This window comes from Dasypus novemcinctus, chromosome 9 (genome assembly GCF_030445035.2).
Source record: "Dasypus novemcinctus isolate mDasNov1 chromosome 9, mDasNov1.1.hap2, whole genome shotgun sequence".
Lineage (NCBI taxonomy): Eukaryota > Metazoa > Chordata > Mammalia > Cingulata > Dasypodidae > Dasypus > Dasypus novemcinctus.
The window spans coordinates 434,333-460,482 of record NC_080681.1 but is presented as its reverse complement, the minus strand read 5'-3'; the positions used below and the strand labels follow the sequence as shown (position 1 = coordinate 460,482).

The following is a 26,150-nucleotide window of genomic DNA, read 5'->3' as shown; positions in this document are numbered from 1 at the left end:
ATGAGTGAGGCAATATTCCTTCTGTTTCGAGTTTTTGGAAGAGTTTATGCAAGATTGGTGTTAGTTCTTTCTGGAATGTTTGGTAGAATTCACCTGTGAAGCCATCTTGCCCAGGGCTCTTCTTAGTTGGGAGGTTTTTACTAACCAATTCTATCTCTTTCCTTGTAATTGGATTGTTGAGATGGTCAGTTTGTTCTTTTGTCAATGTAGGCTGCTTGTGTGTTTCTAGGAATTTGTCCAATTCCTCTAAATTGTCTTTTTTTTTTTTTTTTGGCATATAATTTTTCAATGTATCCTCTTATGAGAGGCTTTAGTGGTGATATCTTCTTTTTAATCTAGCTAAGGTTTTGTCAATTTTATTGATCTTCCCAAAGAACCAGCTCTTGCTTTTGTTTATCTTTTCAAGTGCTTTCTTATTTTCTATTTCATTTAGTTCTACTCTTATCTTTGTTATTTCCTTCTTTCTTCTTCCTTTCCGTTTAGTTAGTTTTTTTTTTTTTTACTAATTCCTCTAAGTGTGCAGTTCTTCAATTTTTAGCTCTTCTTTTTTGATGTATGAATTTATGGCTATAAATTTTCCTCTCAGTACTGCTTTTGCTTCATCCCATAGGCTTTGATATGTTATGTTATCATTTTCATTAGTTTCAAGGTAGTCATTAATTTCTTTTGAGATTACCTCCTTGACCCACTGTTTTTCTAAGAGTGTGTTCTTTAACTTCCATATCTTGTTGCCATATCTGGGTCTCTGACCCTTGCAGATTTCCAGCTTCTTTCTGCTGTGGTCAGAGAAATTATTTTGTATGATTGCAATCTTTCTGAATTCATTGAGACTTTTTCTGTGGCCTAGCATGTGGTCCATCTTGGAGAATGATCCATGTGCACTTGAAAAGAATGTATATCCTGCTGTGGTTGGGTGTAATGTTCTGTATATGTCTGTTAGGTCCAGCTCCTCTAATATGTTGTTCAAAGTCTTGGTTTCCTTATTGATTCTCTTTTGAGATGTTCAGTCCAAAGTTGATAGTGGTGTATTAAAGTACCCCACTATAATTGTAGAGGCATCTATTCCTTCACTTAGTTTTTCCAGTGTTTGCCTCACATATTTGGAGGCACCCTTGTTAGGAGCATATGTATTTATGATTGTTCTTTCTTCTTGAAAGAGTATCCCTTTCACTAATATGTAGTGTCCATCTTTGTCTCTCACAATTTTTTCCCATTTAAAGTCTATTTTGTCTGATATTAATATAGCTCCTCTTGCCTCTTTGTGGTTATTGTTTGCTTGTAAGATTGTTTTCCAGCCATTTACTTTAAACCTCCTTGAATCCCTGTGTCTAAGATGTGTTTCTTGTAGACAGCATATAGATGGGTCCTATTTCCTTATTCAATCTTCCAGTCTGAGTCTCTTGACAAGTAAGTTTAATCCATTGATATTCAGTGTTATTACTTTCAAGCAATTACTTAGATTAGCCTTATTTTCTTTGGATTTGTGTTTGTCATATTCTGTTTGATTTTCTTTTTCTGTTTTTGTCTTTTTAGTGGCTCTTACACTCTCCTCCAACTCTGTCTCTCTTGTTTTTTTCTTTCTTCCTGCAGAACTCCTTTTAGTATTTCTTGAAGGGCAGGATTCTTGTTGACATGCTCTCTAAGTTTCTGTTTATCTGTGAATATTTTGAACTCTCCATCATTTTTGAATGCTAACTTTGCTGGATATAGTATTCTTGGTAGGAAATTTTTTTTTTAGTACATTTACTATGTCATACCACTGCCTACTTGCCTCAGATGAGATGGTTTCACATGAGAAACCAGCACTTAAGCTTTTGGAGCCTCCTTTGTATGTGATGGTTCTCTTTTCTCTTTTTGTATTTTCTCTTTGTCTTGAGCATTGCATAATTTGACAAGTATATGTCTTGGGGTAGGCCTGGTGGGATTTATGCTGTTTGGGTTGCATCATGCTTCCTGGACATGTACATCCATCTCCCTCAATATATTTGGGAAGTTTTCAGCCATTATTTCCTCCAACACCCCTTCTGTCCTTTCCCTTCTCTTCTCCTTCTGGGATGCCTATAATGCATATGTTTGTGTATTTTTCATTGTCATTCAGGTTCCTAAGTCCATGCTGGATTTTTTCTTTTTAATGATTAGTTCTACTATTTGTTTGATTTCAGATGTCCTGTCTTCCACATCACTAAATCCATCCTCTGCTGCTTCGAATCTGCTGTTATTAGCTGAGAGTGTATTTTTATTTCTTCAACTGTGCTGTTCATCACCATCATACCTGTTATCTTTTTTAGTATGATTGCAATTTCTTCTGTATTCTTTCCAAGTGTTTTCTTCATATTCTTAATCTCTTCCTTCATGTCATCAAATTGGTCCCTAATATATGTTTTGAGATCTTTAATTAGTTGTTCGATGTTCTGCTCCTCTTCCTGATTTTTACTATTTTCATTGGATTGGGCCATATTTTCCTGATTATTGGTTTGGTTTGTAGTTTTTTGTTGCTGTCTGGTCATCATTTTATCTGGATGATTTTAATCAGTTCCTTACCTTCTTTGTCTAGTTTGGGGTTTACTTGGTTGTTGTTTTTGCATGCATGTTAAGTCTTTTTGTAACTTTGTTCTTCTTATTTTATTCCTCTGTCATTGATTAGTTACTTTGAAGGAAAATGTTAGGGCCAGAGAAAGTAAAAGGAGTAAGAAAATAAAATGAATAATGGTAGTATTGATAGTAAATATTACAGAGGAGCCATGTGAGATCTAGGAGAATGGATATTAAAGTCATGTAAAGTACCTAGAGTAATAACATTAAGAAAATAGTGTATGTATAATGAGACAGTGAACTGAATATGGGGAGGAATACAGTGTGAATTAAAAGGCCAATGTGTTCAGGAGAGAGGGAAAGAGAAGAGAAAGTACAGTAGTATAAAGACTGAATATAAGAATACAGAACAAAGGTATTAGAAATAAAAAGTCAGAAAAATAGGCAGGCAAACAAAGAGAGGTGTAATGTAAGAGAAACAAGAAATGATGGAGGATAGTAAGATGTAGAGGAGAGGGGATAGTGTTAATGGCCAAAATCAATACAGAAAAGAGGAAACGGGGGATGAGGAAATACAGCAAATGTCAAGAGCTCCCTGCAGCACCTAATGTAAAAAGAATAAAAAAGAAGAGAAAGAAAAGAAAGGAAGGAAGAAAAGAAAAGAAAAAAGAAAGAAGCAGAAAAAAGAGAAAAAAAAAAGAATAAGAAAAGGCCTTGGGGGAATAAAGAGGAAAGAAAATAAGATAAACTAACAAAATACTAGACAAAGTTTCAAACAAGGAATCCTCTTTGCAGTTAAATAAAACACTTAGGGATCTGACATTCTCCCTTTCTCCCTTCCTCATTTCTCTCTCCCAGGGCAGCAGGAAAGCTGCATGAGTGGTCCAGTAGGAGATTCAAGTGGGTCCTTGTTGAACCAGCTCTGCACAGAAAATAATGACTCTTTAATTTCCAGAGAGAGAGCACCCACACCTCACTGGGAACCCCAAGTATACTATTGAAAGCTTGGAAATCACCTTTTACAGTCCCTCTCCTTTTGGTGTGCTACTGGAGAGCAAGTTGATTTTCTGACTGCACCTTCTCCCAGACCAAGTTTCCTATCCCAGGGTGTTTAGGTGAATTAGGCTTTCTCAACAGATTCACCACACTCCTTTCTTACCAGACTCTCCCCAAGTCAGCTGGTATGCTCCTCCAAGCACACACACACAAAAAGAAAAGTGGGAGGAGACAAGAAAATTGAACTCATACTCGCCCAGCCCCACTGCTCTACCTCACACCGAATCCCTCCCACTCACAGTCAGTCCTAAACCAGACGACTAGGGAATTTCCAGATTTCTTGGAGTGCTGACCTTGGGCAAGGGAAGTCTGGGACACTGAAGACTCAGGGTATGTGCTGACCTTGGGCAAGGGAAGTCCGGGACACTGAAGACTCAGGGTATGTATATCTGTGGAATATGGGCTACAGGGGCTTAGGGAACACGGACCTGGGGACTATGCATCTGAGGATCACCGGACCCAGGAGTGCCATGACACAAACAGCAGTTCTCAGGCAACACTGCAGCAGCCAGCGCTAGGGTGAAGGTTCCCGCCTCCCCACAGACTCCGACCTCCATACTCACAACCCACAATTCTACCTTTAGCAAGCACTACCTCTGTCGCTGTCTCTCCACATCGACGTCCACACACCTCCTGCCTGCTTGCAAGCCCCCAAAACAGCCCAAACCCACTCGGCCGCCTCTTTGCAGGAGAGACTGTGAAGTGCACTCACTCAGATGCCATCTTGCCCCACCTGTAAATCTTTTTTATTCTTCATATTTTGAACCAGTGAAAATTACATAAAAGATGCAGTTTCAGTACAGGGACTTCATTTATCCAAACTCATTTGAGAATAAGTTGTCGATGTCTATTTTTTACAAATCAGGACATTCTTACACATGGCCACAGTAGTCAACATCTGGAAATGAACATTGTCAAATTAATAACCTGCAATACTCTGATATCATTCAAATTTCACTAATTGCTCCAATAATGTCCTTTTTATCAAAAGGATGTAGTAGAGCATTATCTGTTGTATTTAGTTGTCATGTCTTACTGTCTTTCAAGCTGCTCATGTTCCACAATATTTCTAGAATTCCATGACCTTGGTACTTTGGAGAATACAATCCAGCTGATTATAGACTAACCCCCAATTTGAGATTTTACTTCTTCCTTCTATTAGATCAAGTTATGCATCTTGGATAGGAAAATCAAAAAGTGATGTTGTATTCTTATCATCACATCCTGTCAGTGAGCACCTTGGTTCAATTTGCCCCATTAGTGGTGTGTGTGCTTCCATCATTCAATTGCATTGGTGTCTGCCAGGCTCCCCCATTGTAGAATTGTTCTTCTCCTTTTTGTAATTAACAAGAATTTTGTGGGTAGTTACTTTGAGAATATAGCAGTTTGATATTATTGATGAGTTCCAGAAAGAAATAATTGGATTATGTTTGTAAACAGATCTTTTCCTCTGAGCGTAATATTGAATTCATAGGTTTCCTTGATTAAGTAATCATGTAAACCTCATGGCAAAGAGAGAGTTGAGGGCTTTGTTGGAGGTTTGATGTTGGAGTTTGATGCTGAAGCTGGAGGCCCAGGGAGAGAGGCAAAGCCTAGAGAGTCTCATAGTCTACAGGTGACTTTGTGGAGAAAACAGAGGAATTGAGCCCAGAGGAACACAGGAGGTCTGAATCCTCACAGATTTTGGCAGCCATCTTGCTCCAAGAAGTGAAAACAGACTTTGGTGAGGGAAGTAACTTATGCTTTATGACCTGGTATCTGTAAGCTCCTACCCGAAATAAATACCCCTTATAAAAGTCAACCAGTTTCTGATATTTTGCATCAGCACCCCTTTGGCTGACTAATACAGAAACTATGCAAATATCATGTTCTTCATCAAACTTTCAAATGACCCATTAATTTATTTCTTTTGGTATGGATTCCTGAATTCCTATTATATTCAATGGGTTATAATTATTTATTTTGATTCTCAAAATGTTTCAGATTTGATCAGTGGGATCCACTTCAAACTGTCTTCTATGTCCTCTTGACAGAACTCCATCATTAATTTATGGCAAAAGCAAGTTTTCAAGGCTCAAGAAATACTTTCCCTGCCATAGCCTGGATCCAGCTATTTTTCTAAAAGAGCTGTGTGCTTTTAGCGGAGATTGGTATTTAGATACTAAGATCTAGGTGATAGGGAGCTCACTGCTATTGTGTTGTCTCTATTTATAGTTCTTGGTAGACAGAGCTAAGGAATATATGAATATTTATACTGTATATATGTCTATATGTATGTATGTAAGTGGGTAAGTAAAGAATGTAACATCTCTATTTCTATCCCTATATATAGTGAAAACTACAAATTCACCCATAGACCAACTACTAAATTGGCAGGTCCCAGTACAAAATGATAGCAGGACCCTTGTTCTAAAAGGAGAAAACAGTGACCTTAAAGATTTTAAAATATAAAGCTTTTTTCTTTCTCCCCCAATATCTCTACTTCTCATGGTATGTTTTACTTACTACTTAATACCATTCTAAGTAAAGAAAATTTTAAAATTTAAATTATTACCATGAATCATACTGTTGCTCTTTATATTGTGCAATATCACTTATAAATACAAATACAAGAGCATTTATCTTGAATGTGGAATCACAAAAGTTACACAATTCTTGGTTCAAAGCTCTATTTCACCATACAGGTATTTAGTTCTTACCAGACTAGTGGAAACCCTAAACAAAACTATTTTATTTTATTTTTCCCCACCCTCTTGTTTGCACTTGCTGTATCTGTTTATTTTGTTCTCATCTTTCTTTTAGGAGTCATGGGAACTGAACCCAGGACATCCCATGTGGGAGGGATGTGCCTAATCACTTGAGTCACCTCTACTCCCATCTTTGTTATATCTCTCATTATGTTTTCTCTCATTGTGTCTCTTGTGGCATCATCTTGTTGCATCAGCTCACCAAGCCAGCCCATCACATTGGCTCATTGTCTTGGTTGCCTTCTTTAAGAACCGATCCCAGGACCTCCCATGTAGTAGATGAGAATTCAATTGCTTGAGCCACATTTGCTTCCCTCAACTCTTTTGTTTTCCTTTTTAAAATATGTATATTTTTTATTAGAGAAGTTGTGAGTTTGCAAAACAATCATGCATGAATGTGCAGAATTCCTATACATCACACCTTGATCGACAACTTGCATTGTTGTGGAATATTTGTTACAGATTATGAAAGAACATCATCTTACCACTATGATCCATAGTGTACATTTGGTATATTTTTTCTATATACCACATACCATTAGCACAAGCTATTAGTATGGTACATTTGTTATAGTTCATGAGAGAACCATCACATATTTGTACTGCTAACCTCAGTCCAACTTCCACTACATGGTTCACTGTGTAATACAATCCCATGTCTTGAACAGTCTATCCAAAATGTATACTTAGTGACTCTCACTGTCATCACATAGTTGTGCATTCATCACCTCAGTAAATTTTTGAGCATTTTCCCTAGTGCAAAAGAATATTCCCATACCACCCCTATTATTGAACCTGACATTATATCTGCTTTCACAATGATTCAAGATTACAATCTTGCTGCTAACTATAGTCAATAATTTACCTTAACTGTGTTTTTCCATGCATCACTATATTCTTCCCACTTTATAATTGTGATGAGCCTTTGTTCTAGTTCATTGGAGAACATTCTTGTATTTGTACAATTAACCACAATCCTCATCTACCTCTGGGTATAATTTCAGACTCTAGAGTATTCTCTGCATTACTTTCAACTGACATTTATATCCCTAGACTACCCCCTTTAGCCACAATCCCATTTATAAATTGGCTGAGCTATTCTTTCTATAATGTGTTACCATCGACTCTATCAATTTCCATACTTTTACAGTCAAGCTAATTAAAAATTCTACATACATTAAGCATCAGTACACCTCATCCCCCATCCTATCTCCTAGTAATGTATACTCTAGTTTTTAACTCCCTGTGTTTATTTTTCATAGTTTATATTAGTAATACATACAATATGTATCCTTCTGTGTCTGACTGATTTCACTCAGTATAATGTCCTCAAGTTTCATCCATATTGTCATGTTTTCCAAGTTCACTTCTTCTTACAGCAGCATAGTATTCCATCATATGACCTTCGTTTATCCATTATTTGGTTGATGGACACTTGGGTTGTTTCCATCCTTTGGCAATTGTGAATAATGCTACTATGAACATCAGTGGGCAGCTGTCTGTGTGCATCACAGTTTTCAGTTCTTCTGGGTATATTCTTAGTAGAGGAATAGCTGGATCATATGGCAGTTCCATATTTAGCTTCCTGGGAAACTGCCAAAGTGTCTTCCACAGAGGCTGCACCATTTTACAATCCCAAAAACAGTGAAGGCATGCTATTTCTCCACATCCTCTCCAGCATGTACTGTTTTCTCTCTTTTTTAGTAATGGCCATTCTATGAGGTGTGAGATTATATCTCATTGTAGTTTTTTTTTTTTTTAGCGATTCATTTTTATTTATTTCTCTCCCATCTCCCCCTCCCTGTTGTCTGCTCTCTGTGTCAACTCACTCTGTGTTCTATTGTGCCTGCTTGCACCCTCAGTGTTACCAGGAAACTGCAGTCTCTTTTTAGTTATGTCATCTTGCTGCACCAGCTCTCCCTGTGTGCTGCACCACTCCTGGGTGTGCTGTGCTTTTTTCACGTGGGAAGGCTCTCCATGCAGGGTGCACTCCTTGTGTGTAGGGCACCCATGGGGGTGCCCCTGTGTGGCCTGTCACTCCTTATGTGTGGCAGCTCTGTGCATGGGTTTGCTCACTACACAGTCAGGAGGGTCTGGGGATCAAAACCTGGACCCTCCCATATGGTAGGCAGACACTCCATCAGCTGAACCACATCTTCTTCCCTCTCGTTGTAGTTTTGATTTGCAGTTCCCTAAAAGCTAGTGATATGGAACATTTTTTTCATGTGCTTTTTTGCATTTGTATTTCCTCTTGAGAAATGGCCATTTAAGTCTTTTCTCCATTTTTAAATTGGAGTCTTTTTTTATTTTTTGAGTCATAGGGTCTTTTTATATAGCATGGCAATCAAGCCCTTAATGAATATTTGTTTCCAAATATTTTCTCCCATTGAGTGTGCTGCCTTTTCACCTTCTTGTCAAAGTCTTTGGAAGCACAAATTGTTTTACTTTTTGATATGCACACATTTGACCAACACTCCTCCTATGCTTAATCAGAAAGGGCTAGAGGGAAAGGAGCTATTAGTTGCTCTATCTTTCCCTTTCCTTTTCTCATCATTTTCACTGTAAGAGGTTGACTTACAGGAGGAAAAAGGATCTGATAGGAATCCTTGGTTGTATTGTATTTCTTAGAAGGCTATTTTTTACCTCCTCCTTTGGAAATAGCTCTAGTTTGAAAGGAAAGTGTGGCCTTTTGGAGTAGTCAGCCTCTGCTCAAGTGATTGAGGTTAACATGGTTACCTTGTATTTGTGTTGAGACTTCCTGAACTTCCACCCATCATGGAGTCATTGTAATTTTGTGCTCCTGGAATGTTGTGAATGTGACATGCTAATGGGTGGCAAAGAATGGCAGACTTGCATAATGTGTGCATCTCCTCAGCTCCACTACACTATTGTACTCCACAGACAAAACACAGTGCATGCCTTATGGAATTTGGACACATGAATAGAAAACCCTGACTAATAAATGGTTGCAGTTTTCATCAGATCAAACTATTGTTATCAAATAAGAATGTTGAATTTAAGCCCCCTATATCCACAAAACAATCACCTGAAAAATTTACACAGAAAGAATTGAGAAGGGATTAAAAGTGGTTCACTTCATGAATCAAATCAATATGAAAGTAGGCAATAATGAAAGATTTGAGGTATAAAAAAGATTGAAGACTTGCAAAACAAAATGGCATAGCTATGTTATATTTCAAAGGAGTTTTTAACAATCATGTAGGATTTACCATTCTCTTCCATGAGGTGTCAGTGCCATGTCCACCTCCCAGACACCACCACCCTGCTGAGTAAGAGGGACACAGAGCAGAGATTGTTGACTTGGACAAGAAAGGGTAGAAGACTTACTTTCTTCATGCACAGCTTCACTCTCTACTTGTAAGGACAGGAAAAAGGACCTTCCAGTGAGTTTTCTGGCTTGTGGAAAGGAGACAGCTACAACAAAGAACTGGGGAAAACTGAAAGTAAGGAATGAAAATAGGATGAAAGCAATCTCCCTCAGCATTATAGATACCAATAATGTACTTTATTATGCTTTAAGCAGCAGAACATTTTCAGAGAGAACCATGCTATCGCTTTAGTTGTGGATCACTGTGAGTCAGAGCATGTAGAGTTATAGAAAAAGGACTTGGATATTTGCAATATAGATATACTGAGCTCTTTCAAAACCATATATCATTAAGATTTCCAAAGTAGAAGTGTAGAAGCCACTGTGGCATTCTAGATTATAATTTCTGATAAGGAACTAGAGAGAGCTGTAAGCCACATAAGCCTATAGCTCTGTGGGATCCTCAGTAATTTTGTGAAAAGTGTAGAGGGTTTCTGAGACCAGAATATGAGGAGAAACACCAGAGGATGACCACAGCCTGGATTGGTCCATTTCTTGTGATGACCTCACAAGGAGCCATTGTGCTGGAACTCTGTGCCCCTTTATAAGGCCCTGCACCTGAAGCTCAGGGTCCACTTACCCAGGAAGCTGTTTTTGGTGACCTGTGGGGCTAGAACTGCTCTTAGCCAGTTTATTTCTCATTTGTGGATTCTTCTGTTTATCTTGTTTCTTATTTTTTTCTTTTTGTCCTAATTCTTTTTTCCAGATTTTGTTTTCTTTATTCTTTCCTTTTTTAAAAAAACTTTTGCTTTTTTCTTTTGCCTGTTTTTTAAAAATCTTTTCCTTTTTCTTTTACTCCTGTTTATTTTTTATTTTCTTATTTATTTTGTTATATTGTTTATTTTTTTCCAGCATTTGATTTCTTTTGTTGTTGTTGTTGTTAGATCAGTTATTCAGGTATACTTTGGAAGAGTTTGTGGTTTTGGTGATTTTGACCACCTTGTCACCACCTCTTCCCCTTGGAAAGTCTGCCTAGAGTCACCAGTCCTCCAGCTCAGCATAAACTCCAGCATGCTGCAGGTTCTTGCAGCCATGAGTGCTGAGGAGGAGACCCACTTCAAGAACTATTGGTTCCTGAGAACCATAGGAAAGGGGGCCTTTTCTATGATAAAATTAGCATGACACATCCTCACTGACCATGAGGTGGCTGTGAAAATCATACAGAAAGATGAAGACCCCAGCAGGCTCCTCATGCTCTCCTGAGAGGTCAGCAAAATGAGGACGTTGAGCCATCCCATCATCATCCAGCTGTTTGAAATGATTGAGAACAAGGAATTCTACCTCATGATGGAGTATGCCAGTGGAGGTGATCTCTTTAACTACCTGGTGGCCCAGGGCCCACTATTAGAACAGGAAGCCCAAGGGAAATGTCACCAAATCATATCTGCCATCCAGTACTGTCAACAGAAATTTATTTCCCACAGGGACTTGAAAGCAGACAACTTGCTTTTGGATGCTGCTGGGAATGTCAAAGTTGCTGATTTTGGCTTGAATAATATATTTAACATCGACCAGAAGCTGACAACCCTGTGCAGCACTCCCTATTATACTGCCCCTGAAATATTTAAGGAGTACACATACGATGGGCCTGCTGTCAATGTCAAGAGGCTGGTGGTGATTCTGTACACCATGGTCAGCAGGGATCTCCCATTTGCTGCCAGAGCTTCCAGACCCTGTGGGAACAGGTGCTCAGTGGGAGCTCCCCATTCCATACCACCTGGCTGTGGATTGTGGGAATCTCCCCAGAAAGTGCCTTATAGTGGGTCCCTGTAAGAGGACAAGCCACCAGAATGTGATGAGCAACCTGTGAGTAAATAGGGGCTGTGAGCACAAAGAATTGAAGCCATATGTGGAGCCCCTCCCAGATTGCCAGGACCCCCATCAGACAGCAATGATCGTAACCATGGGCTACAAAATGGAAGAGATACAGGAGTCCTTGAGAAATGTGAAACATGATGAGATCATGGCCATCTATCCCTTGCTGGACCACAGCAGATGGGAGCAGGAGACCTCTACCAGTGCCCCACAGACCCAGCCCTCACATGGCCAGATGCCCAGCCACCCTCCTTCCACACAACATATGGAGCAGCACATCGTGTCTGCCCAGTCCAGGTGGCAAAGAGGCAGCGAACCTGCGGTTTCCCCCCCGATTGCTTGTCTACAGCCCTTCAATACAGGGAGAAGGACCAGAATTCAGGGAGGGAGGCTTGGAGCCTGAGCAACACGTGGGCCAGCCCCCTGCCAGGCCAGGAGTGGGAGAAGCCCACCTCTGTGCCCTCCCTGCAGAGCTTCCTCCCCTGTCCCGGTCAGCCCTGCAGTTCTCCTCTCCTGCAGATGACCAACCTCAGCCAGGCCTTCGTGGATGAGGACCCGGAAAGCCAGCACACACCACAGACAGGAGCCTCCAAGATGTTGACTTCACCCACAGGGCTGCCTCATGTGTAGCAGCAGCCCTGGATGGCCTGGGTGAAGCCCAGCCAGGCCACCAGGCCCTGCCCCAAGGAGCATCATCAGGAGGGTCCCCTGCTTGGCCCTGTGGTCACCACCTCTTCCCACATCAGCTGCAGTGGGGATGGAGGCCCTGAAGGAAGCACTTCTCTGCCCACTGTTTGCAAGGGTAAGGCCTCCCCAGGGGCAAGCAGCAGAACTTGCCCTGCAGGGGGAGGCCCACCTCCCCTTCTGCCAACAGCCAGGGCAAGCTGAGCACCTGGAGGCTTTTTTTTTTTTTTTTGGCTTTCATCCAGCATCACCTGTGCCTAGGGTGCACCTGCAAGCAGCAGCACCAGTGGGGGAGGAATGACCAAGTGGGCCCTCAGGGGACCCAGCCATGGTCACGTGACCTGAAGTGGAGGATGAAGATGATGAGCTCTCTGGAGTCCCATGAGATGATGTGGGAGATCTGCTGGGTGCTTGGTGTACTTGGCTATGAGTGGGACCTTACGAGGCACCATGGACTTCTGTGTGTGTGCAGCATGCCACGCGAGGCATACTTCCTCCAGTGGAGGATGGAGGTGTGCAGGCTGCCACGGCGGGGGCTCCATGGGGTGCAGGTCAAAAGGGTGTCTGCAGTAGAAACATTATAAATGTGTCTTTTCTGTGTTACTACAAATGCAGGGAAAGTGGCTCCTCCTGACCAATGGAAGGACTGGGTGATGGGAAAGCGGTATGGTCAGATACTTTTGGGACTCGGTCCCTGGACCAATAATCAGGAAACCCTGGGAAGGAGCCTGGGGAGTTGCCAGGCTGGGGTCCTGGAGCCCTCCTGTACTGGCCTTGAACCCTGAGTGTGGAGACCGCTGTGCACCCTCTCTCATGTCTCCATGTACTCACCCTTGCTGCCAGTGTGGTGCCCCAGCTCCTTGCATGGTGACATGGTGTAGGTGACTCTCTTGTCCAGCACCTCAGCAATTTCCTGGGTGGAGCTCTGCAAAGAGAGTGCCCAGGTGCCAGGCCTCGAGGCATCAGGTCCTTCCCTGGCCCTCACCACAGGGAGTGATCCCACATGGTATTCATCTCCCCATATTTGACACACAACCCTACATCCAGAGAATTCCAGCCCATGAGGAAAGGAGGTGACAGCTGCTGATTAACATCTGGGCAGATGACGGCCACTCCAGCACTCCCCTCCCTGCCAACCATGATCTGGGTCTTAACATAGAGGCCCACCAGGACTGCATCCCACCAAGAGCCTACTCCTGACCAGGGCCTGACCACCTGATACCCCTCCCCTCTACACACACAAAGTCTGGGAAGGAGAACTGCTGTGAGGCTGCCCAGACAGGATCGCCTCTAATTGCACTGCTTCAGTGAGGCCTGACACATGTCACTTTGCCACCCTCCTGCTTGGCCTTAGGTAAGTGGAGACTCAGAGGAAGAGACACAAAGAAAAAGGACACTTTTGATCCTCCTATGTGAGAGAAGGAGAAAGTAGAGAGAGGAGGACTCCAGGTTCTTCTACAGCTGCAGATGCACAGAGAAGGCCTGAGAGGCTGGGAGAGATTTCAGAGTCAGGAATCAGCAGAACACAGAGGTACAGAACAAGGTCCCTGGGGGGACGGGCCCATGGAGCAGCTCCAGTCTGAGGAGACAAGCCCTGCCAGATGCCTGATTTCCACATGGCAGCATGCCAGGATCACCAGTAGCTGCATTTGTGAGAAAGTCTCTCTCTCTGATAGTGCCTGGATCTGGACATTTCATGACTGTGGAATTGTAAGCTTTTACCCCAAATAAAATTCTCATTATATGCCAACCCATTTCCAGTACCTTGCACCCACAGCACTTTGGCAAACTAAGAAAGGTGTAGTTGGTTTTATAGCACAATTGCCCTCTGTCTGTGGACCTGTGAATCCTACAAAATTTTTCCCTGCACCCTTTTCCTGTAATTCTCTGCCCACCAATTCATGTTTTGTGCATTCCAAATCCAGTGCAGATATCAGCACACTGTGCTGAAGTAATTTTGACCTGTGACTCCATACATAATACCCACTCTATGCCATGTCTCTTTTCCTCTCACACACATACAGGCCCACAATGAAAATAAAGTGCCTCTTCTTTTAATTTTCCTCTCTATCCCATAAAACATTTAGTTTGAGCACCATCCTTGAGCCTCCTATAAATGTTTGACATTAGTTAGTCAAGCAATTAGAGCACTACTCTAAGTCTGTACTTTGAAAGCATTAAGCCTGTGTCTGTCCACCCACCTACCCACCTGTGTTTTTACATCGCACCAGTCCTCTGCTCACCAGCAGTGATGAGTAGCTCTGAGGGTGCACAGTATAGGAAGAGCTCAGAATTAAGCTCCAAAGACAGGGCAATAACTTCTTGGAGTTCTCTCTGCTAGGAGGAGAAAAAGTGCACCTATATCAGTAAAGAACTCTTGCTTTGGGCAAAGAGCTCAAAAACAGTCTCTGAAGCCTGTAAAGCATCTTACAAGTATCATTATTATGGTGTCCCTTTTATCTACAGAACCTCAGAAACTGTAAGTTCCTGGGAACCTGCTTGGGCCTTAGTGAGTTTCCTACAGCACATAAAATGCTTAGGCAAAACTTCATGTGACTGCTCACATCATGAGATGCAGCAAAAAGATGTCTCCTCATATCCTTATCACCCTTCACTGCTGCCTCATTGGACATCCTGTCAGCATGCACATTTATAAGTGGTGAAGTGACTTACTCTGCACATGACAATGTCTTCAAGGGAGGAACAGAGAGAAGAGTGTGAGGTGTGTTTCAGGCTTGAGTCTGAAAAAATTGGGGAGACAGGAGGCAGGGGCCTGGGAATGAAACAGGAAATGAACTCCATGGGAGGAGGAAGCCAGGAGCCAGTGAGCAGAAGCTTTAAAAACTATTGGGGGTAAGGGGGTGAATCAATAAGAGGCAGGAAAATGGAAAATTCATGTATGTATGGAGATTAGCTAACATAAATTTAAATAGTGTGAGGAAGAAATTTTGAGAGAAATCAATAAATATCACAAGACAAATGACAATGAGAATACATCAAAACCTATGGGATGCAATGAAGGCAGTGCTGAGAGAGAAACTTATAGCCCTCAAAGCTTACAGTAAAAAAGAAAAAGGAGATAAAAGCAATGACCTAACTACACAACTGGAAGACCTAGAAAAAGAACAGCAAACTAATCCCAAAGCAAATAGAAGGAATGAAATAACAAAGATGAGAGCAGAAATAATTTGACATAAAAAAAAAATAGAATTAACAAAAACCAAAGATTGGTTGTTTGATAAGAGTAACAAAATTGAGAAACACTTAGCTAGACTGACAAAAAAAAAGGTGCAAAGAAATGAAATAAAAAATGAAAATGGCAGCATTACTACTGACCCCATAGAAATAAAAGAGATAATAAGAGTATACTTTGAACAACTGTGTGCCAAAAAGCTGGACAATGTAAATGAAGTGGAAAAATTCCTAGGAACATCTGAACATCCTCCACTGATCCTAGAAGAAATAGAAAATCTCAACAATCCAGTCACAAGCAAAGGAATGGAAACAGTCATCAAACAACTCCCCCAAATGAAAAGTCCAGGACCACATGAATTCACAGGTGAGTTCTACCAAGCATTCAAAGAAAATTTAATACCAGTCTTACTCAACTCTTCCAAAAAAATTGAACAAGAAGGAATACTATCAAACTCAGTCTGTGATGCCAGTATCACCCTAATACCAAAGCCAGATAAAGATATTTTAAAAAGAAAATTACAGATCCATTTCTCTAATGAACATGGATACAGAAATCCTCAATAAGTACTTGCTAATTGAATCCAACAACACATTAAAAGAATTATCATGATCAAGTAGGTTTTGTATCAGGCATGGAAGGGTGGTGTAACACAAGAAAATCAATCAGCATAATACACCGCATAAGTAAATCAAAGAAAAATCACATGATCTTATTGATTGATGCAGAAAAGGCATTTGACAAAATACAGCATCCGTTCTTGATAAAAATACTACAAAAGATGATAATTGAAGGAAACGTTCTCAACTTGATAAAGGCCATATGTGAAAAACCATCAGCTAACAATGTACTCAATGTTAAAATACTGAAAGCATTCCCATTGAGATCAGGGACAGTATAAGGATGCCCACAGTCACCACTGTTGTTCAGTATAGTGCTAGAGGTTCTAGCTAGAGCAGTCAGGCAAGAGAAAGAAATAAAAGGCATCCAAATCAGAAAGGAAGAAGTCAAATTTTCACCATTTGCAGATGATATGATCCTAAACCTAGAAAGTCCTGAAAAATCTACAACATACCTAGAGCTAATAAATGATTTCATTACAGTGTCAGGATACAAGATTGATATGCAAAAATCAGTGGTGTTTCTATACAATTGTAATGCACAATATGAGGAGGAAGTCAGGAAAATTCCATTTATAATAGCAACTAAAAGAATCAAATATTTAGTAATAAACTTAATTGAGGATATAAAGCACTTGTTTTCAGAAAACTACAATGAATTGCTAAAAGAAATTTAACAAGACCTTGATAATTATAAGAACATTCACACTCATAGATTGGAAGTCTATCTGTCATTAAGATGTCAATTCTACCCAAATTGATATCCAGATTGAATGAAATCCCCCCCAAAATTACACGACCATTTACTAAACAAATGGAAAACACAATTATCAAATTTACTTGGAAAAGTAAGAGGACTTGAATAGCCAGAAACATCTTAAAATGGAAAAGCAAAGTTGGAGGACTCTTACTTCTGAACTTTAAATCATATTACCTAGGTACGCTGGTTAAAAAAAAACACAACAACAACAGCATGGCACTGGTATAAAGATAGAAACATAGACGAGTGGAACTGAACTGATGCTTTAAAAACAGACCCACTCATCTGTGACCCAGTGATTTTTAACAAGCCTGTCAAACCCACCTAGCTGGGGAAGAACAGCCTATTCACCAATGGTGCTGGGAGAACTGGATATGTGGCGAAAAGAAAGAAAGAGGAGCCATATCTTGCACCTTATACAAAAATAACTCAAAATGTATCAAAGACCTAAATATTAAAGGAAGAACCATAAAGCTCCTAGAAGAAAATGTAGGGAAACATCTCCAAGACCTGATGTTAGTGGGAGATTCATAAATCGTACACTGAAAGCATGAGCAATGAAAGAAAACATGGAAAGATGGGACCTCCTCAAACTTAAACACTTCTGTGATTCAAAGGACTTCATCAAGAAGGTGAAAAGGCAGCCCACTCAATAGGAAAAAATATTTGGAAACCAAATATCCAATAAGCGTTTGATTTCCATTTTATATAAAGAGATCATACAACTCAACAATAAAAGGGCAAGTAACTGAATTTAAAAATGAGGAAAAGATTTAAATAGGCATTTCTTCAAAGAGGAAATATAAATGGCCACAAAGGGCATGAAAAAAATCCCATAGTCATAGCTATTAGGGAAATACAAATCAAAACAGCAGTGAGGATCATCTCACACCGCGTAGAATATCCATTATTTAAAAGACAGACAACAGTAAGTGCTGGAGAGGATGTGAAGAAGTAGGAACACTCCTTCACTGTTGGTGGGATTGTAAAATGGTGCAACCTCTGTGGAAGACAGTTTAGTGGTTCCTCAGAAAGCAAACTATAGAACTGTCATATGATCCAGCAATTCCTCTACTAGGAATATATCCAAAGGAACTAAAACATTTATGACACAAACAGGCATCTACACACCAATGTTTATAGTGGTGTTAGTTTTTTTTAATAGATTTTTAAAAATTTTTTTAAAGATACATAGAGCATACAAAATGTTACATTAAAAAAGGATCCCATGTACCCCCAATCCCCACCCCCCATTCCTCCTACATCACCAAATTCTTTCATCAGTGTGGCACATTCATTGCATTTGATGAATACATTTTGGAGCACTACCACACAGCATGGATTATAGTTTACATTGTTGTTTGCATTCTCTCCCAGTCCATTCAGTGGGTTATGGCAGAATATATGATGTCCTGCATCTGTCCCTGCAATATCATTCAGGGCAACTCCAAGTCCTGAAAATGCCCCCATATCACACCTCTTCTTCCCTCTCCCTACCCTCAGCAACTACCATAGCCACTGTCTCCACATCAATGATACAGTTTCTTCCATTGCTAGAGTCACAGTGATTCTATAATAGAATACCAGTACATCCCCCCTAATCCATGTTTTATTCCTGAATCCTGAGGACCCTGGGATGGTGATGCCCACCCCACCTCTAACTCAAGAGGGGACTTAGATCCCACATAGCTGATGAATGGAATTTTCCTGCTTGTAGTTGTACTCTCTTGGTTCCCTGGTGTGGTGGTTGACCATCCCCACCTCCTTGTTAGCCAACATAGGCAAGTCCAATGAATCATAGAAAAGGTGCTACAACTCTGCTGAGGCTCAGGGCACAGCTGGCACATGACCAGTCCAGAGACTCAAGTCTCTTGAGCATACACCAACCCCAGCGCCATCCACGGGTTCAGTAAAAGTGACAGAAGAGGCATGTGCAGAGAGGACACACCTGAGTCCAACTCTGTCACACTCAGGAGCACAAATTCAAAGTAGGGCCCACTGGCGAGGCACTGAACTCCAGAGACATTTGTCATGACCGTAGGACCTGGGTGTCTCCATAGCCCTCAGGAACACCACTACTTGGGATTGTATCTACTTTGGCTGTCTCTGAATTCTTGCTGAGATGTGTGTAAGTGCACCCCTTCTGATGACCTCCCGACTCACTTTGAAGCCTCTTAGCCATATTAACTCATTTGTGTCTACCATTTCCCCCTTTTATTCAATGTCTTTTTCTAGTTGCATCACCACATAGTGGTGTTATGAACAGTTGCCAAAAGATGGGAACAACCCAAATGTCCATCAACCAATGAATAGATAAAGAAAATGTATAGACATTTGATGGAAGACTATGCTGCAATAAGAAATGAAATTGGGAGACTTATGATAACATGGATGAATCTTGAAGACATTATGCTAAGTGAAGTAAGCCAGACACAAAAGGACAAATATTGTATGGTCTCATTAATATGAACTAAATATGAATAATAAATGCATTCAGTTAAAATCTGGAGTATAGGTTATTAGGAGATAAGAGGAGGGCTGAGACAAACTTCTGATGCTTAATTCATATAGAAGTTTCAGTTAACTTGACTGTAAAAGTGTGGAAATGGATAGAGTTGAAGGTAACACATAGTGAGTAGCAGCTGGTCTACAAATGTGATTGTGACTGAAAAGGACAGTCTGGGGAAGTAAATGCCAGTTGAAAGAAAGCCAGAGAATAATCTTGGGACTGAATAACATAGTCAATTCAGAGGTGGATGAGAATTGTGGTTGATGGTATAGATACAAGAGTGTCCTGTGAGATAGAGTGAATGTAAATCACTGTTGCAGGGTGTTTGGATTTGGAGAAGCATGGGAAAAATACAGTTTGTGTGACCTATGGACTGTGGTTAACAGCAATACTGTAATATTCTTCATCAATGTCAAAGATATACTGTGTTGATAATGGGGAATGGAAAAAATGTGTCAAATGTATGCTGTGCACCATGGTTGGTGGTAATAATCTGATGATACTATTTCATAATCTAACAAACATTCCACCATGGTGTGGTGTGTTGGTGAAGGGGTGTTGTATGGGAATATTACTCATGTGCCTGACTGCTTTGTAAGTTCACAACATCTGTTATAAAAATATATTCTTAAAAATGAGGTGGGTTGGGGGAAGAATGTGTTGGTTTAGGATATAGACAATAGTGATGGTATTTGGTGATGCTCTTCCATGGTTTGTAACAAATGTATCACAACAATGCAAGGTATTGGGATGATGCATGTGACTCTTGTATGATGTTATGCATGTTTATTTGTAAGTTTACAACTTTTACTATGCATTATTGTGTATGTTCATGTATGAATTATATACTTCAATAAAAGTGTCAAAAAAATAAGAAGTAGGGGGTGACAGATATCTCCAGCTTAGGAGACCTGGGCTGGTTTTGCCCTGAATTTGGCAGCAAGTAGATTTTTGGAAATTTCCAAGGAAAAAAGTGGAGGTAAAGGTCATGGTGGGCTCACAGACTGAGATCTTAAGACACTTGGTGAGCTGTGGACTGGAAGGCAGGAGGCATAGGACATTCAGCTGGGAAGGGGCAATTGTCAGTCAAACTGCTGCAGGGTGATGAGGCTCTGTGTACTTGAAAACTCTAAGGAGGAGGAGGCATCCAGTGCAGTCACATGAGCCTGAAATGCTAAGAAGTGAGGAAGAGGATGTCAGGGAGATGGGAAGCATGAGAAGGACTCCAGGTGCCACTGCTCCCCTGAAGATGGAGGGAGATGTGGAGAGCAAGAGAAAGAAACACCCAGTTTGCCAAGCCCCTGAATGATGGAAGTGAACTGCCCCTAGAATCTCAGGTAAAAACAGCCCTGGGGACCACTTGATTTCTACCTGGTAAGACCCTGAGCAGACAACCCAGCTACACTAGCAGACTCCTGACCCAAAGAAACTCCTGGATTGGTGGTAACTTGCTATCTGGCATAAGAGAGCTGCCCAGCATGAAAGAAAGTGCAGCTTGCCCAAGAATGGCACCACACACATGGAGAGCTGACACAAGATGATGCAACAAAAAAGAAACACAGGTTCTCAGTGCCACTGGTAAGGATAGAAGTGGTCACAGAAGAACACACAGTGAATGAACACAGAGAGCAGACAGCCAGGGAGGAGGGTAAGAGGAGAGAAATTAAAAAAAAAAAAAAATCTTAAAGAACAAACTTATACAGGCTTTTCAATGGACTTCTCCTGAGTGAAATTTCAAAATCTAGACAGAAAATATCTTCCTATGTGTGAACCTACTCTCTATTCATATATGTTTTAAATAGAGAAATGTTTGGTTTCCAAAGCAGTCATGCATGAAATACAACATTCCCATATGCCACCCTGTTATTGACACCTAGCATTGGTATGGGGTATTTGTTAAAGGATGGCAATTTTATAAAATTGAACTATAGATTATATTTCATGCTTTAACTTAGGGTTCATTCTTTGTGTCATGCAGTGCAATGGATTTTTTAAAAATATTATTTTATTGCTCTCTATACAAGCTGACATTTCCCTTCATAACCAAAGTTGGATCTATATTTTAGAGATGTTACTTACATCCACAATGTAGTGCTACCATCAGCACCACCTACTACCAAAACTTTACATTCAACCCAAACAGGAACGTTTTGTGCAGTTTAAGCCTTATCTTCCTATTCCCTCTCCCCACCCCATCCCCTGATAACCAGTATTCTAGGTTCTGACTTTGACTTTGCTTATTCTAATTATTTCATATCACTGAGATAATATAATATTTGTGCTTTTGTGTCTGGCTTTTTTCACATAACATGTCTTCAGGACTCATCCATGTTGTCACATGTATCAGAACTTTATTCCTTTTTAAGGCCCTTTCATATTTCCATCCTAGCTGGACAGATTCTATACATCCATTTGATTTATTATTCTATAACAGATAAACAGGCCAAAAGATATATTCCCCCTACATCCATCTGACAATGACCACTAGGAAGAGCTGCTTTATATAAAGTCTAACAGAAAATTTTCTGCTAAGATGTGTCCATTTTAGCATCATCACATCCCCAAAGGCAGATGCTGATTGGGTTTTTGGCATTGGCATTGTTTTGAGTGATCAAGACATGGTCCCCAATCCCTACAGATGCAGATGCTAACCAGCAGGTTTGGTGGAAGAATTAGGCCATGAGTGGTTGTCTAATGCCCCCCTCTGTTTAGGAAACAATGAGCTTCTATAACAATGATGTTTCTGACAATCAGGTGTTTAAGACCCCCTTCCATTCTAAAACTCATGCAGGGGTCTAGGCTGATGGGCTGGGACAATAAGAACAGCCCAGTGAATGCTGAGGAGATGCCAACTATGCCCATGTTGGTCCAGGGCCTAAGTGGCCTCCAGAGGGACCTGGGCAGTTCACACACACAGTGTTCAGGCCTCTCCTCTTTTTTAGCCTGCTTTTCTTCCCTGAATTCTGTCCCTGCCTCTCACTTGTGCCTCTCAGCCCCCACGTGGCTTGGCCATCTGGCCCCCCTGTCAATAGCATAAACTTCTGCAGTCCTGGTGAAGGCCCAGCCGGGCACCTTGGTCCAGAGAGTAGTAGGAGGAGAGGATGGAGCTGCTCTGCGCAGGGAGTGGCAATGAGAGCAGCTTCCTCTACCCAATGGGCTCAGCAGCAAGGGCTCTCTGCAAGGCAGTAGGGAAGGGGGCAAGTAGGATCAGAAGAGGACATGGTCTATGGGTAGAAGGGAGGGAAAAAGGAGGAGGTGTGTGTGTGTATCCATGTGTGTGCATGCATCATGCATAGCTGGGTTTCTGTGTGTCCAGGTGTCTTCAGCTCGTGTTGTTTGTGTGCATACATGTGCATGTCTTTCTGTCCAGAGAGATTGTTTTTTTCCCCTTTATTAGGGATTTTATGGGTTTTCAGAACAATCATGCATGAAATACAGGATTCTCACTACCACCCCACCAACTCCTTGATGTGATATGAGACATTTGTTACAATTGAGGAAAGTACCTTTTTATGATTGTAGTATTTTTTATTTTTTTTCTTACACTAAAAAAATGAGGTCCCCATATAATACCCCCACCCCACTCACCCCACTTCTACATTAACAACCCTTTCTTCATCGTGGCACATTGATTGCATTTTGGAATACATTTTTGAATACATTTTGGAGCACTGCTGCACCACGTGGATAGTGGTTTACATTGTAGTTTACATTCTCCCCCAGTCCACTCAGTGGGCCATGACAGGACATACAAAGTCCAGCATCTCTCCCTGCAGTACCACCCGGGACAACTCCAAGTCCTGAAAGTGCCCCCACATCATATCTCTTCTTCCCTCTCCCTACCCTGAGCAGCTACTGTGGTCACTTTCTCTGCATCAATGATACAATTTTTTCCATTACTAATCACAGTAGTTCCATAGTAGAATATCAGTAAGTGCACTCTAATGCATAATCCGTTCCTCCATCCTGTGGACCCTGGGATGGTTATGTCCAGTCCCCCTCTATATCAAGAGGGGGCTTAGATTCTACATGCCAGTTGGCTCTACTTTGGAGTTTGTGTTCCTGAGTGTGATGGAGTTGGACTCAGATATGACCTTTCTACACATGCCTTTTCTGTTACTTTTACAGGACCTGTGGTTGGCACTGGAGTTGGTGTATACTCAGGAGACCTGAATCTCTGGACTGTCCATGTGACAGGCAGGCCCTGAGCCTCAACAGACTTGCAACTCCTACCCTCTAGTTTATTGGACTTACCTGGCGAGCTAAGAGGCAGGTGAAGATGGTCAACCACCACACAAAGCAGCCGAGAGTGCCTACAACTGCAAGCAGGAGAATTGCATCCATCATCCATGATTGTACTATTAAAGTTCATGAATATAACTTAAGGTTCACTATTTATGTAGTGTACTACTTTGGATTTTTTTAAAAATTTCATTAAAAAATTGTTACCATATATACAATCTAACATTTCCCCCTTTTATTCATATTCAGATTTTATTTCAGTGTTCTTTCTTTCCTTTTATTTTAAATTGTATTAAATGAATATAGATTAAAAGTTATAGAGATTAAATAGTAGGGATGCTATAATCCAAGACTGAGAACATGAAAGAATGTTTATAAAAATAGCTTTTTAATTATAAATGGAATGTGTACTCATTGTATGCTGAGGACAAACTATTAGTGCACAGTGTTTAAAGACTGACTAAACACCATGTTTGGGGAGATCCTTGATACTCAATACTCTATGATTGTACATAGTTTCACCTTGGGTACAGTGACTCTTTTTAAAAATCTGTGCTTAAAAGTGAATCATGACCTTTATAATAGGCCACTTTCTGCCTTTGTGATTTTGAAAGAAAAACAGCTGTGGGCAGTTTTGGTTGGTGTCTGTGCAGTGCTCCTGGGCACAGCTCTCATGAGAGAATCTGTTTATTTAGCATCTGCCTGAGTCAGGAATGGGTCTAAACAACAAGCCCTAGCTGCCAGAGCTCATGATCTACACCAAACACCATTAGGGGTCAGTAAAAGGGAATTCAGATTCACAACTGCATGTTTTTGCAGAGGTGGACATAGAAAATACATGATCATGTCCAATTTTTGCCATTAGTTTAGAGGTCAGTGTAAAGATAGAAATGTAGATTTTTGTAAATAAGTGTAAATCAAATAAATGTTAATGTTATGTGAAGGATTTTTATTTTCTATTCATTTTATCATCACATTATTTTTTAAATCCTATCAAGGATGAATTTGTTTCCTAAGTAATTTCATTTAGAGAGTATAGCTGTTTTCCAGATAAAACAGTTCCAGTAAACATATAAACTTAATTATGATCAGATGAACTCATGTTGTCCTTTATTTGCTGTGGGGGTAAAATGCAAATACATAAAATAGTCAAAGAAGTCATTTACTTTTTTCTTAGTCCCTAACTGATTCTGATAGGAAGCCAAGCCATCTTGCACTGTACTACAATGCTTGTTTAATACTTAAATCTAATTGTCCCTGCTATTTTTAGCTGTGAATTGATTCTTTACTAATTAGAAAATGTTGTTACTCTCATATTTTAATGAATTGAAAATTAGTTTATATTCACAAAATATACTACACTGTTTTGTATGTATGTGAACTTTAGTTATTTAAAACTTCCTTAGTTTAATTCTCACTCTGTACTTGAAACCACTTTTTCCCCCAAATTAGTGAAATCAACCAGGAAAATTGGAGACAAATGGAATGCCTTCCTCACTTCAACTAAAAGCATCTGGAAAGGTGATCCATAAGTTAGTGGAAAATTGTACATAGATGTAGGAAAAGCAGGGGAGAAGATGTGGAGGAAGTAGATCTCAGAAAGACATCCAAGTTCTTTTTTCTAAGAGGAAGGCAACAGCCTGAGTTCACAACTAAAACCCCTTCCCTAAAAGTGTGACAACATGTTAACAGCCTGGGGTAGGAGACTCTTTTGGCCTTTATCCTGAGTGTGAAAACAATTAGAAGGGATAAAGGGAATTGGGATACCGGAGAAAGGAGAAACTGCTCATCATTATTGGTTGATGAAAATTAAAGACTAAAATATATTTTATATTTCTATAAAATAGAGACAGTGTTTGCAAGCAAATAGAACAAAGAGCATTTTCCTATACTGATGCTGAAATTGTACATTGGTGCAGAAACAGTGCATTGAAGTTTGACCCAGCAATTCCACTACTAGATATGCACCCTGGGGCATTGCACATGTGCCCAAGGATACATGGAATAGCCTGTTTAAAAGACTTTTTTAAAAAATTACTCTTGTATCACAAAAAAACTGAAAAATGACCAAGATGTTCATAAAAGAGTAGAAAAAGGAATTGTAAAAGAAATTCTTTGAATTCTATGCAACAATGACTGCTACAAAAATTATAACCACTCACAACAACGTGGAAGAATCTTGCCAATCTAATTTTGAATGATAAGAAAAGGCATATAAGAAGACAAGAATAATGAACAAATTTATGAGTATTGTAGAAAGTCTACAAAATACTCAATATGTATTTTTGGGATTTAAAAATGTGCTTTACCTCTGAAAAATAGCCAGCAATTGATAATCACAAAATTAAAGATACTAATTATGACAAATTTAAAGTTTCTTTTTCAAGAGAAGAGAAAAGATGTTGAAAAGAAGTGGTAGGTTCCTGTGCAACCCAAATTTACATTGGAAAGAGGATAGTAACAAATGATGGTGAACATATAATTTGAAAGCCTAGTAGAGAGTGCGTCTTTTCTCCTTTATTTCCCTCCCTCACTCCCCTCTCACCCTTCCTCCCTTCCTTCCTCTCTTCCTCTCCTCTTTCACTCTCTCCCTCCTTCCCTCAT

At 40.4% G+C, this 26,150-nt stretch overlaps 1 long non-coding RNA gene across 1 annotated transcript in view; it reads left to right on the top strand.

Annotated features, from left to right (window-relative positions):
* The window catches only part of LOC139439638 (uncharacterized), a 53,164-nt gene extending 29,395 nt beyond the window's left edge, over window positions 1-23,769 (top strand). Inside the window, exon 3 of the long non-coding RNA XR_011649572.1 lies at window positions 23,433-23,769. This is a non-coding gene — a long non-coding RNA (uncharacterized lncRNA). The remainder of the gene's footprint in view (window positions 1-23,432) is intronic.
* The last annotated feature ends 2,381 nt before the right edge of the window (window positions 23,770-26,150 follow it).